Source organism: Macrobrachium nipponense, chromosome 12 (genome assembly GCF_015104395.2).
Source record: "Macrobrachium nipponense isolate FS-2020 chromosome 12, ASM1510439v2, whole genome shotgun sequence".
In the NCBI taxonomy this organism is placed as follows: domain Eukaryota; kingdom Metazoa; phylum Arthropoda; class Malacostraca; order Decapoda; family Palaemonidae; genus Macrobrachium; species Macrobrachium nipponense.
In genome coordinates, this window is record NC_087205.1 from 37,966,219 (window position 1) to 37,980,270 (window position 14,052).

At 50.3% G+C, this 14,052-nt stretch overlaps 1 protein-coding gene across 1 annotated transcript in view; it reads right to left on the reverse strand.

Moving 5' to 3' along the window:
* LOC135224493 (sorting nexin-16-like) overlaps positions 1 to 13,608 on the reverse strand; it is a gene marked incomplete in the record, with an annotated part of 163,804 nt that extends 150,196 nt beyond the window's left edge. The window contains 1 exon segment of the mRNA XM_064263504.1: positions 13,334 to 13,608.
* Between the last annotated feature and the right edge of the window lie 444 nt (positions 13,609 to 14,052).

A 14,052-nucleotide genomic window follows, 5' to 3' on the forward strand; every position in this document is an offset into this window, starting at 1 on the left:
TCAAGCTCTCGGCAACGAACGCACAGGGCAAAAATATAATGAAAAAGAGTACTTACATCTTTCAATTACACACTTTCGCCCAAAATACATGACTCGGCGCGAGTGCGCCCGCCCTCGGCACCGAGACATAATTCAAGGGTTCAATTCATGAAAAGAGCGGAAATCGCCGTCTCTACGGCGATAGCTCCATGTTGATTCATAATTAAGTAATGAAAATGAAAACAGTGTACTTACAGTTTCATTTTCAAGTCAAACCAAACCATTAGTAGAAAACACAATATAAACAAAGCATACGACGATGAGCGGGCAGAGAGCGATGACGAACACGTCCTTCACACCCGCGGCCGAAAGCAAAAGTGGTTCTTCACCTCTCGGGCGCGGCGCACGATCGGACAAGCAGTTAACTACCGTTCTCCCCTTGTTCGAAGCTTACGACCGTCCCAGCTGCCGCTAGTTACCTTCCTATTGTTAAAGGACCGAGGGTTTGTATTACGTATCGGAACAACTGAGTCTTTTGTGAACAGACTGGTGTTCGCCCAACCTTGGAAGCCTCCCTGGTCGTAAGAGCGAGGGAGGGATCCAAGCCTCTGTCCGATTGATCGGGGTGTGCACCGCAGGATCAATGGTCAGACCTCTGGACCGAGTACTAAGAGAGAGGCAAGCGTATCTCTTCGTACCAGCAATGTAAGAACTTGTTCCTGTACAGGAGCAAAGATAAAGTCATGGTTTTGACTCTTGTAGGCCTCCACTTCCCCCCCTTGTAGAAGGAAGTGGTGGATATTCTGCTCCTATCCCTAGTGAAAGGGATAGGATGGGGCTCTGTCATATAGCTCACCGGCATCTCGTCCTTATCCAGCAGGGTAATGACCGTATCCCTCTACCCACAGGTAGAGGGGTAGAAAAAGATAGAAAGAGAAGCCAGTCACTTTCTATTCACATCTATTCATACAGTCACACCAGGACTCGATGCTGTTCAGCCTGCTAGGGTCTGGGTTAGCTAGACGACGTGTGAGCAGCCACCACGGGTCCTAAGGAAACCGATCCAAGGACCTATGGGCAATATCCAAGAGGTATAAGGAAGGTGCCGGTAGTCTGGTTGTACCAGACCACTGCCTTCCATACCTGCGCCACGGAGAAGTTCTTACGAAACGCCAACGAGGGGCCAATACTTCTGACTTCGTGAGCTCTCGGACGGGACGTACGGATGTCGTCACTACCATCAGCCTCATACGCCCTCCTGAAGACCTCACGCAGCCAGGACGAAAGAGTGTTCTTGATACTTCTTTCTTGTGACCCCGTTGCTAACGAAGAGGCGTCGACACTCAGGCCCGAGGTGTCGAGTTCTCTTCAGATAGCGCCGTAGCGTCCTCCCAGGACAAAGCAGCATCTCATCCACATCATTATCTGCATGAAGTTCCCGTACTCTCTTCGCGATGCCAGGTCCAGCAAGAAGAGGGTCTTGTGAGTTCCCTGGTTTGGCAAGACCTTTGGAGGCTGCTCTTAAGCAAGGAGATCTCGAACGAGTTCGAGATGTCCAATCCCGTCAGTTTCAGGACGAGCGTCAAGGCGGCTCTGTATCCTTTGACTGTGGGAACTTAGAGGAGCTTCCTCGGCGAAGAAAAACGAGGAAAACCGCTACCTACCTGAACTGAAGAGTGGCTCTGAGAGGAGATAGGCCCCTTCTACGACACCAACCACAGAAGACGGCCGACTTCCCCTGGTACACAGCTGCAGAGGACTGACGGACGTTTCCAGCCATCTCTGTTGCTGCGCTACGAAAAAAGCTTCTCGTTCGCAAGAGATGGTGGATAACAGCCAGCCGTGAAGACGTAGGGACTGGACTGGTTCGGTGGTACCGCTCGACGTGTGGCTGGGCGAGAAGGTTGTGCCAATGGGGCGGGGAATTCTCTCGGTTCTCTTGCGAGAAGAGCCAGCAGGTCCGGATACCAAATGGCCTGTGGCCATTTGCGGAGCCATCAGGATCATCCTGAGATTCGGGATGACCAGTGCTCGACTGATCACCTTGCGAATCAGGCTGAACGGGGGAAAGGCATAGGCGAAGAGGTCGTCCCACGGGTGTTGAAGAGCGTCCTCTGCAGCTGCCCATGGATCCGGCACGGCCGAGAAAAGAACACCTGGAGCTTCCTGTTGTGCCGGATGGCGAACAGATCCTCGACTGGTCGCCGCCACAGGTCGAAGAGCCTTTCCGCCACGTCCTGGTGTAGAGACCATTCGGTCCCTATCACCTGATCCCGACGGCTGAGCGTGTCTGCTACTACATTCCTTCCCTGGAATGTAGCGTGCCGACAGCTCTATTGAGTCAACTGATACAACGGGAGAGACACTAGGCCCCCCCTGTTTGTTGTTGACGTAAGCCACCACCGTGGTGTTGACGTACCTCAACACCACTGAGTGTCCCATCAAGCGGTCCTGGAACTCTTGGAGAGCGAGGAACGCTGCCTTGAGTTTCAGTACATTGATGTGAAGGTGCTTGTCGTTCTCGTACCACACTCCTGAAGTCCGCAACTCTTCCAGGTGTGCGCCCCATCCCTCGGTCGATGCGTCTGAGAGCAGCTGCATGTCCCGGGGGGAGGAGTGCGCAGAGGCACTCCTCTTAAGGGGTTCCTGTCGTCCAGTCACCCGGCTAGGTCCTGCTCACCTCCTGTGTCCGTGACAATGGAAAGCTTGGGGGATCCGTGCCTGTGACCAACTCTCCTTCAGTCTCCCTGAAGAGACGCGAGGTGAAGAACGCCCGTTAGGGACTGGCTTTCCCGAGTGACGACAGGTGTCCGATCACGACTTGCCATCGCTGAGCTACCTGTTCCTGCCGGGACAGGAACTGGTTGGCTGCCTCCCTGAATCTGCTGATCCGCGAGTCTGCGGGGAAGACTCGCCCTGCTACGTGTCGATCCGCATACCCAGGTACTTCATCCTCTGCTTGTGCTCGAGATCGGACTTTTCGAAGTTCAGAACGATCCCCAGATCGCGACAGACTCGAGCAGACGATCCCTGTCCTGTAGCAACTGCGAGCGGTAGCTCGCCAGGACTAACCAATCGTCGAGATACCCCATCAGACGTATCCCGTGCGAATGGGCCCAAGCAGACACCAGAGTGAACACTCGCGTGAACACCTGTGGGGCGGTTGAGAGACCGAAGCAAACGTGGCCTGAGCTGGTACCACCGTCCCGTCGAGGATGAAGCGGAGGTACTTCTGGAGGACTGATGAATGGGTATTTGTAAATACGCATCCTTCAAGTCCACTGAAAGCTGTAATCGTTCTCCCTGATAGAGTCGAGCACTGCGCGTGCCGTCTCCATCGTGAACCGGGTTCTGGCGAACCAACCGGTTCAGGGGAGAGAGATCTATCACCGGGCGCCAGCCTCTCGTAGACTTTCCACCAGGAAGAGTCGGCTGTAAAAGCCCGGTGACTGATCCGTGCCGATTTCTACAGCTCTCTTGCTCAGCATGGTCTTGATCTCCTGTCCTCAATGCTACGTCCTTCGATGCCCCTGGAACGTACGCCTGCTGTTGGACCGGGTTGGAGGTGAGGGGTGACCGAGATTCGAAGGTTAATAGATCTCCCTCCCGAAGGACATCTACAATCCAGGTCTCGGCGCCGTGGCGCTGCCAAGTTGCCCATGGCTGGCCAGGCACCCCCCCCACACTTCCGGCAGCAGGTGAGGGGGAACGCCGTCCTTCCACTGTGAACGTCGTCTGGGTGGGCTAATCGACACCTGACAGGAGAGAGCCGATACCGCTCCGACTCATTCCAGTCCTCGTCGAGGTCGAAACCTCAGGAGGACCGAAGGGGGTATTTAAATACGGTGTCCGAAGACACGTAGAAACGCCTCTGTCGCAGTAGAGGAGGTGATCGCGGCAGACCCACCGTCGATTTGGGTTCCCTCTCGGGCCCCAAAACGACTCGAGCCGAGACGTGGCTCTGCTGGTGGGGGAGCGGTGATCCTTCCCCGAGATCATTGTGCTGACGAATCAGCGCCGTAAACCTCGACAAAGTCCCTCTGGATCTCGGAAGTCACAGCATCTTGCAGAGTGGGACCGTTAAGCCCTTCGAACAAGAGCATTTCCGAGAACCTTCCTCCTAAGAAGGGGGAACAGCGACAGCCCTCTCGGTCTTCCCCATCTACTTGCGCATACGTCCTGGCCGGTCCCAGAACCGTGCCTGGCACGTAGGGCGTTGTGGTGGGATCATGAGGGGCGCACCCCTCACGATCACTCCTCAATACCTCGCTCCTCCCGGTGTAACCCGAGGAGGTTGAAGGTACGGGAGAGGCAGACCTGACGCTCCCTCATTGCTCGCTGGCAGCACCAGCAGGCTTTGAGGGGCTGCAGGCGATCGTCAACCCGCGGTGGCGATCGAGCTGCAGGCCTGGTCGAACCGTCTCCTGTGGAGAACGGCTGGACTGAGCACAGCGGCCCCGATCTCGAGTATCAGAAGAGCTGGTGCTGGTTGCCGTACCCGTTCGCTTTCTGTGAGAGCGACGGTCAGGCGACCTGCAGGCTCCACTGTCACAGTGAGACCGGTGCTTGTCCTCACGGCACGTCACGTCGCTGGTTCCCAGCCGTGGCTGCACCGGCGAACGGGAGGACCTCTTCCCAGCCTCAGCCCGTGGTCGGTCGTGGACCGTCACGTCCCCGGGTTAGCCAGCTGTTCGCCGCGAGAGTGAGAGCTGGTCTGGTGAGAGTCGCATAAGCGGCTGTCACCAGTCTTCCGCCCCCGTGCCGTGAACCTGACGCTGAGCGGACTCAGAGGTCTGGTTCCTGGCGCACGGTCGCTGTAGGCGACCGTACACTCGGTACCTCCCTGCGAACGAGAGGCCGAGACGGACCTGATGCAGTGGCAGAAACCACTGACACCAGGCGAGGAAGTACCGGTGTTAGCCGGTACCCCTCTGGTCCCCGTAGTCGTCTTCCTTGCGGAAGAAGAGACGGGTGCCCCGCTCCGAAGGAGCAGGAGGACCAGCGGAAGGAACCCTCCCGTCCCACCGAGGTGAGACGGGTCCCGAGAAGCTCCCGAGGGAGACTTCTTAGGAGGGAGGAGGCAACCTTCTTCTTCCTCGGCTGTGAAGCCTTAGAAGTCGAAGGGGAAGAGGCGGCAGCCGACGACGATGAAGAAGATGAAGACGACGACGACGACACCTTCCTCCTCTTCTCGTCAGCTTTCCTCAGGACAGACATAAGATCTGCTATCCGGGCGGAGCCGGGGCTGCTGTAGCCGAAGCCACAGGGCCCGGACGCACCTGTACAGACAGACCAAAGTCTGGGGTAGTACCACCACGAACAGGGACGACATCAGCAGGTATGGGCATCTCAGGAACAGCAGGCACAGCCAGCACAGCATCGGTAGGGACAGCCAGCGCAGCAACGGCAGGGACAGCCAGCGCAGCAACGACAGGGACAGCCAGCGCAGCACTGCATGGACAGTCAGCCCAGAATCGGCAGGTACGGCAGGCAGCACCGGAAACACAGGAAGTGGAGCAGCAGCCAGCAACATCCTGGTACTGGCGGCAGGTCCAGGGGCGAGCTCTAGGGCAGCGGAAGTGTGGTCGCTGCAGCGCGGCAACCACGAGCGGTGGCGGCGGCACGCCCCCCTCTCGGTACGGCGAACGGCACTTCACAGCGGCTGTAGGCAAGACTGTTACCACGTGAGGCGAGTACACCAGGTGAGGAGGGACGTCGTCACCTGGTTGCGTGGTCACCACTCCATGGGTGACCGCAGTAGGCCCAGACATAGAACCGCAGCCCTGGACACTAGCACGCCCCTGCAAATCGAAGGACGCCCATACCTCACCAAGGTCACCCTCGTGGCAGTAGCACCTGCGGAAACTAACAGTAGTAGCGATTAGTGGGGGGGGAAGTCCCCTCGCGCGGGGGGATGAGCCCTCTCCGAACGATGGAAGACCCTAATACAATTGTAACATCGGGCACCGAGCGCCCTCCCCCGCGCTCGACGGATCGGGCGAGGAGAAGAACGCCGATAACCTCCCCCCCCCCAAGGGGAAGGGCCACTGTGGGAGCTGAGCGGGGGGGGGTTCTCGTTCCCCACCCCCGCACAGTACCCATGTACGCAACAACAATATAAGAGCCCGCGAGCAATCGTGCCATCGGCCCGAATGCAAGGGCATAAGGATCAATTCCCTGACTGAGCGGAACTTGAACCAAATAAATATTGATGCAATCAATAATAAGGTATAAAATGAAAATGCATCTTTACATACGATTCACTCCACAATGAATAAGGGCTCAGGATCGAGCGCATTTGCGCCCTAGGTACCGAGCGCAAGGGTGAAAGGATCAATTCCTTACCTTTATGGATCAAGGTTTCTGGAAACCTTGATCCATAATGAATTGATGCAATCAAAAATATATGAAAATGAAAAGACTACTGCGCTTGCGATTTCACTTCATACAAATAAAAAGGGGAAGGATCAATTCCCGGGAATAGCAGAAACATTGATCCCAGTAAACAATGCAATCTCAAAAAAAAAAAAATGAAAATGAAAAAGAACTGCACTTGCGATTTCACTTCATTCAAAAATAAAAGGGGGAAGGAGGCAATTTTCCGGGTAAGCTCGGAAACTGATCCAAAATGAGTATTGCTACAATCAAATAATATGAAATGAAAAGAATACTGTACTTGCGATTCCACTTCCATACTAAATAAGTTTCCGTGCCGAGCGCATTCGTTCGGCAACGGGCATACAGGTCAAAAAAATATAAATGAAAAGAGCACTTACTTACGATTTTCATCTACACATTTCCAACCCAATCTACGCTCGGAGCGAGTGCTCCCGCCCTCGGCACCGAGCATACACAATACGAGGATCATTTCTGGGAAAATGAATTCCCGCACTTACGCCCTTCAGTCCCGGCACTCGGGTAATCGGAGGGCGTGGTGAACCAAGATCCTTAATTCACAAAGAATTCAATGAAATGATTGTACTTACAATTCAGTTTCACTAGATAATTAGAAAAAGAAAAACACAATCATGCGAAAGCAAACGACGATGAAGCGGGCAGAGAGCGATGATACACGTCCACACGCCAGCAGGCCGAAAGCAAAAGTGATTTGTTTACCTCCCAGTCGCGCGAGCGCGCTGTCGGACAAGCAGTTTAACTACCGAACCCCTTGTTCGAAAGCTTACGACCTATCCAGCTGCCGCTAGTACCTTCCTATTGTAAAAGGACCGAAGGTTTGTATGCCGTGTCGGAACAACAAAAGATTTCAAATCTTTGTTCAAACACAATGAAAGAGCCTTTTTTGAAAGAACTCCTTAACAATAAAGCCAGGGTGGTCTTTGATATGGGCAAGTCTGGCCTTTTTCGGAACAATGCAGATTGTCCGAAGGACTTCGACTTTCTTTAGTTTTATGTAAATAAAACTTGAGAGACCCGACAGGGCACAGGACTCTCTCTGGCTCTTGCCCAATAACTTGTGCCATCCCTTGATTCCAAGCTCCTGGCCCAAGGACTAGACGGGTTTCCATTCTTAAGCCACAACGGAAGGTTTAGAGAACACACCGCATTGTGTTCCCTAAAGCCAAAAAGTCTGACGATGGCTAAAACCTCACTAACCCTCTTTGTCGTATCTAGAGTGGTTAGAAAATAGGCCTTTCTGGTCACGTGCAATAAGTTAACAGAAAGGAGAGGTTCGAAATGCTTTGACATCAAGAACTTCAGACTACATCTAAGTTCCATATTGAAAGCTTCGATCTGGACATGCACAGTCAGTCCGTCTGTACTAAAGTCAGGTGACCGACCAGGTGACCAGTCAGACGAATCAAGGACAGCAAGGCTGTCCCCTGAAGACTAAAATGCACTATTCTTCGCTGAAGGATGAGTGTCTGGACTGCCTGGGCGATTCAAGCTAAACAAACCTTGGGGGTGTATCAACGCAACCCAACGTCGTCAGCGAATCAACTCATGAGCCAACTCCTGACTCGAGCTTCTGGTGCCAGGAGAAAGGAGCGCGGAGCAAAAAGGCGATTCAGTCCCGAAGGACGAATGCCTGACAGTCCAAACTGGTCTCATGTTACATGATCATCGGGGGTGTATCAACGCAACTGACTTCGTCAACAAGTAACTCAGGGCTACTAAATGTCGCCTGATCTCGCACGAGCGTCTGACTCCGAGAAAACAGGTGAGACAAAAAGTAGATGGAGAGCGAGTTTCGAGATTCCACAGACCTCAAAAATCGTGAAGGGCTTTGTTATTTGACAGATGCAAAACTCTGAGCCCAAAGGCCGTCAACGACATATTTGTGTATTCTTTAATAGTTGTGACTGCCAGCTTATCCCATTCTTCAGACAGAAAGGGAAGACGGTAATCTTCCTAAGAGTTTGAAAAAAAGAGGAAAAGAGACTAAACATCCATCCCCGTTCAATACCATAGGATGGCGTGTAATGCTACCGCTCCCGGAACGAGAATAAGGGAGCAGAGTAGATGAAGCCTCTTCGTCCTCAACATAGCGAAGAGATGTATGAAAGGATGTCCCTAAAGTCTCCACAACTCTGAACGTACTTCTAATCAAAGATTCCACTCGGAAGTCAGTAGTTGCTGCCATCGATCGAGAAGATTTGTACGGACTTTTGCAATCCTGTAACGAACCTCTTGAGGATCGTTACGTTCTATGCCTGTTGTCATAATAGGCTCTTTCTCGTAAACTCTAACAGGGACCGAGAGATGATACTTCTTAAGATATGAGAGAGCTGTGGAATTGTCCGAGTTGATCTGGACCACTGGTTCCAAAAACTCGTTCTTCGAGGACTGGAGGGACGACCGAATTGCTTCCAATTCTTTCAGATTATGTGCCAGGACATCTGAAACCCTCTCCAGATGCCTGGCACCTTCTCGCTATCACCTCAGGTGATATTCGAAGCACTGAAAGATGTTCAGAATCATTTCTAGATCTTGGATAATATTTCAGTTTTCCGATAGGAAAAAACTGTAGAGGTCTGAATTGCAGTCTATTCAGGGAAACAAACTTCTTCAGGAAGGAAATGGTCCCCAGCAGGCTCATCCATTCCCTCACCGAGTATGCTTACTTCCCTAATAAGGCTGCGCTTTACCTAAGCAGGAGAGCATATAATAGCGCAATGTCGCGGTAGACTCGTAGTCCTATTACAGTGCGGTAACGAGCACCGAAAGAAAGAAATATCTCCTTCCTTCAGCACCTCGATTGTCCATTCGTCCGCTCCCCTTAGTTTCCACTCTTGCCAGTATTGGGAAAGCCTGGCTCCCACTCGTGTCTGGAGGCTGACAAAATCATTTCCTGGATTTAGGTTGCAGCTTAGGAGTTTTCCTGGGTTGTCCTCCTGCAGCCGTCTTCTGGGTTCCTCTCGCAAAAGCCTTCCCACGAAAGGGCTGACGCGTGGGAGGAGTCTCCTTCTCCTTCCTGGCTAAAAAGTTAGCCGGAAGTACCTTCCTAGCAGTCCTGGTGGTCAAGTCTTGTGTTGCTTGCGCAAGAGCAGCCAACAAGTCCTTTACCAGCTCTGAAGGGAATAGCTGTTTCGTTAATGGAGCATATAAAAGCTCTGACTTCTGTGCTAAAGTCACTCCCGACGAAAGAAAGGAACAAAACATAGCCCTCTTCTTAAGAATACCAGGCAATCAAATGCATCAGTGTCTCGTTCTTGTTGTCTGACACATCAGCGAGAGCTCCAAGAGTCCAATCCATTAAGCTGAAGACTTCAATGGTTCTGAAAATGCCTTTCAGCAAGTGGTCTATTTCTGACCCGGACCACATAACCTTAGCCTTGGACATGGCAGTCCTACGCGATGCGTCTACAAGCCTGGAAAAGTCCCCTTGGGAGGAAGCAGGAACTCCCAATCCGAGAGCTTCCCCAGTCTCGTACCACACGCTCGATCGAGAGGCCAATCTTGTTGGGGGGAAGGAAAAGGTAGTCCTACCCTGTTCCTTCTTCTTGACAATCCAATCATTCAGCGTAGACAAAGCTTTCTTGGCCAATCTGGCCAAAACCGTCTTCCTGAAGGAGGAAGACTTCTGAGGTCTACCCTTCAAAAATTGCGAGGGTGGACTTCAAGGAACTGCTTGCTAGAAGTCTGCCGGATACAAGTCTGCCAAGACCGCAAGTAACCTTTTGAGATCCGCTTCGTGCAGATTTTCTTGCGTCTCATAGTACGAGATCTCTTCTAGCAGATTGACATTGTCTGAAGTCGAACGAGTGGGAGAATCACATCCGTCGTCCTGTCTGTCTGCGTCCAGCAGCCTGTGACGGAGTGTCACGCTCCTTGACGCTTTCCGTTATGCGTCCAGCTTGCTGCGAGGGAGCGTCTACCCCCGCTGCAGCTTGCAGCAAGTCCGTGTCACGCTGACCGTAAGCGTCTCCCCGAGCCGGTTCCGATCGTATCCTCTTGACTGGCCCATTAACGTCCTTGGGTTCTCTCTTGTGCATCTCTCCTTTCAATCCTTGTGACTTGAAGGCATCAAACAGGGACGAAATGGACTGTTGAAGTCCCGACAAGAACGCTGCTTGCGGTGCCTCTTGCTGTTCGGGAATGACTGAAGGCGGCACTGCCCATCCATCTACCACTTCGGAGACACTAGTAGTGGTCTTTTGTCGACGAGGTGGAGACGCTCTTTGAGACACCTCCCAGTCTGGGGGAGGGGGAGAAGCATGCACCGATATAAAGCAAACTTCTCCTTCTTCCGAAGAGCTGTGCGTCATGCGTCTCTGTTTCGGAGTGGATGCGTCGTCCTCCTCCGATAAGAACTTCTCCGGCGAGCTCCAATTACTGCACGACGGTTGTTGTAACGCTAAGGGGGACTTGCGTCTCTTGAGGGGTCTTGACTGTAGGGGTTGACGCCAACCGCGTCGAGGTCTTGCGTCATCAGACGAAGACGCAAGCACAGAAAGTCTCTCTTCGTCCGAAACTTCCTTACCTCCTGCCAAAGGGGACGGCCGCCTGTGCGACATCTTGCCTCTTATATAGGCAGGAGAGCAAGGATCCGAACACTTCCTCATCTCACCTTTCCTGTGGCGAGGGAGAGCGTCCTGGAATGCGTCAACAGGATTACTCGAGGGGACGCCCGTCCGCTGTATAACGTCTCTCACCTCCCTTAGTCGATCGACGTTCCTTCTCCCAGGGGTTGGGGAGCATGGAAGAGGTCCAGGGCTAGGAGCATGACAGACACGAACGGACGCACCCTCCACTGCACTATCACTATCACCGAATATGCGTTGCAAACCCCGCACTGCACCCCACATCACTTCCTTATCCGAAGTAAGGGATTTCACTTGTACCCCTAAGGCAGAAATCGCGGCCATAATATCTTTCATGGTTGGTTCACTTACCTCCGACTCCGTAGGAGGATCTGGTACTACTACCTTAGGATCAAGATTAGGAATTAGGATTTAGATACGTTAGAAGGGGGCAGATTATCAGAAGATCTAGAAGAAAGAACACTAGAAGATCTAGCTCTCCTAATTCTATCTCTTTCTAAACGTCTCACATATCTATCATAGTCTCTCCATTCTCTCTCCGACAGACTCTCACATTCATTGCATCTATCTTCAACAGTACAAACGTGTCCTCTGCAATGCTTACAAATTGAGTGGGGATCAAGAGCGGCTTTAGGAAGCCGGGTCTTGCACCCCTTCACACACATTTTCACAATAGAGTCAGCCATCTTGAGAAAACCAAAATCAGAGAAAAAATTCCAAGTCGGAAAACAACAAAGTCTATCTAAGCACAAAGAAAAGCCAAGAATAGTCCAAAATCAGCGAAAGCCATCAACGAAAAAACCAAGAAAAAATGGGTACTTCACCAATTGTAGCAAACCCAAACAAAGAAGAGCGAATTTCAAAACGTGCTGCACCAAGCGACGGCAGGGAATTTCTGAGGACAAATGGGAATGGTTCCAGGTACCTGGATAGAGGGAGTACAGGTATGATCATCTGACCGTCTATCGGCGATAGCCGCGAATTTTGAATTTCTGCCGTGCTCGCGACGAATCGGCGGGATTAAGCTATTTATATGTAACTACCAGGGAAGTTAGATATATAAAATGTTGTTTTATTGTGCTGATTACAACTGCAATCTTGAGTAAGATCAATAAACGTTACATATATACGCTAACATTGTTCAAATGAGTGCTGGGAAGGCTGGGAAAGATGGTGTCCATCTGTGAACAGACCCGTCCATCCATCCACACGATAGCCGCCATATTGGATTTCAAAACTACCTTGAAAACATATTTTACGAAGAGCATCACATGCTTATTTTACTTCGTATGGGGCTTTCATATATCACATTATGTTGACGAAACTTCAATCTTTTGAATGGTATGCTTAGAGTTGTAATTGTATTCTTGTTTCACCAATTAAATATCAAGTGACTAAGACCCGTCCAGCATGATGAGGGTTGGTCGTCCGTGATTGTTTACCCTACTTACTTCGAAAGGAGAGTAGAGGTCTTTAGCTGTGTCTCTCACCAACAACAAGTCGCGACTGATGACTATCTCCGGTGTCAGGACGTGTTAGGTATAGCCTAAGTACTTTTTTGGAGGGTGTCCAGCCGTGACCGTCAGTGTGTTGGCCCAGTCCATGCAGACCCTAGTTTGTATGGGACTTTCATATAGGGTAAAAAACCGCATGGTACAGGGGTGGACCATGTATGATCAATGTGTACAACCCCAAGAAAAGTACATTATAACGCGTCCTGACACCGGAGTAGAGGTCTTTAGCTCCGTTTCTCACCAACAAGAAGTCGCGTCTGATGCCCATCTCTGATGTCAGGACGCATTATAATGTACTTTTTTTGGGGATGTACACATTGATTGTACATGGTCCACCCCTGTACCATGCAGTTTTTTACCCTATCACATTATGTTGACGAAACTTCAATCTTTTGAACGGTACGCTTAAAGTTGTAATTGTAGTATTCTTGTTTCACCAATTAAATATCAAGTGAATATGGCCTGGCCAGCGCAATGACGATGGATCGTCCACGGTTGTTTACCTCATACCTATCGTGTGGGAACAAACAACAATCTCCAAGGAAATACCAGACACGCCACTATTGCTTAAATTAGGCTAACCGTTGATGATGATGTTACCCTACTACCTATTCATAAAACAGGCCATGGCTTTCCCATAGGCCAAAATTGGCTCAGCTTAGGTAGCCTATGTCTAGTACTCCTTTTAGACAGATTAGCATAGGCCTAACGAGCCAAGCTATAAAATAGGTAGTTTGTTCTTGAACCTATCTAGCACAGCCTAATTAGACCTAAGATAAGCCAAGTAAAATAACAGCATCCCCAATTTATATGGACTGGGATACCTACCCTAGCAAGTAGTAGCCTAGGTAGGTAGCAGTGGCAGTCAGGAAGTCTTCCATGGTCTTCGTCAACTTAATCCTACAAACGGGTCTAAATATCACATACCTCCCATTTTAAAGAAAAATATGCAAAGAAATGGCTTTAAAATTATACACACCATCGTAAATCTCGAAATTCTCCCCCAATTTCGCTATTTCTTCCTCAAATAATTGTCATAGTTAAAGAGGGGGTGACGCAGTTGACAACAACAACAATATTCGGAAAGAACGTCGCCGATCTCCACCTCCTCCAAAGTGCACTAATAGTATACGAAAAAAAAGCAATTCACATGATAGGTAATCAATGAAACATCAATATATAAGGGATATTCTGTAGTCTTGGTAACATGATAAAATTGTGTTAGTTCGAAAATTTTAAAATAAAATCAATTAATGTAATTTTACTACCTAGTTACTTGTAAATTAAGTCGGAAGTATTACAATCTTTTTTTTTTCTTTTACATTAGGGAATGTTCGGTACGAAAAAATAATAACCATTTAAAGTAAATTACAGTAATTTATACTTATTCCATCAAATTTATAGGAATTTATGTAAAAAATAATAAATATTTTTCAAATTATGATAATGAACGTAATATATCAAAGAATTAGTCGTCGATTCATAAATCACCTGACATTGTAAACAAAGGATGTAAATTTTTCAAGAAAAACATAACTTCAAGCTATGTTTCAAAC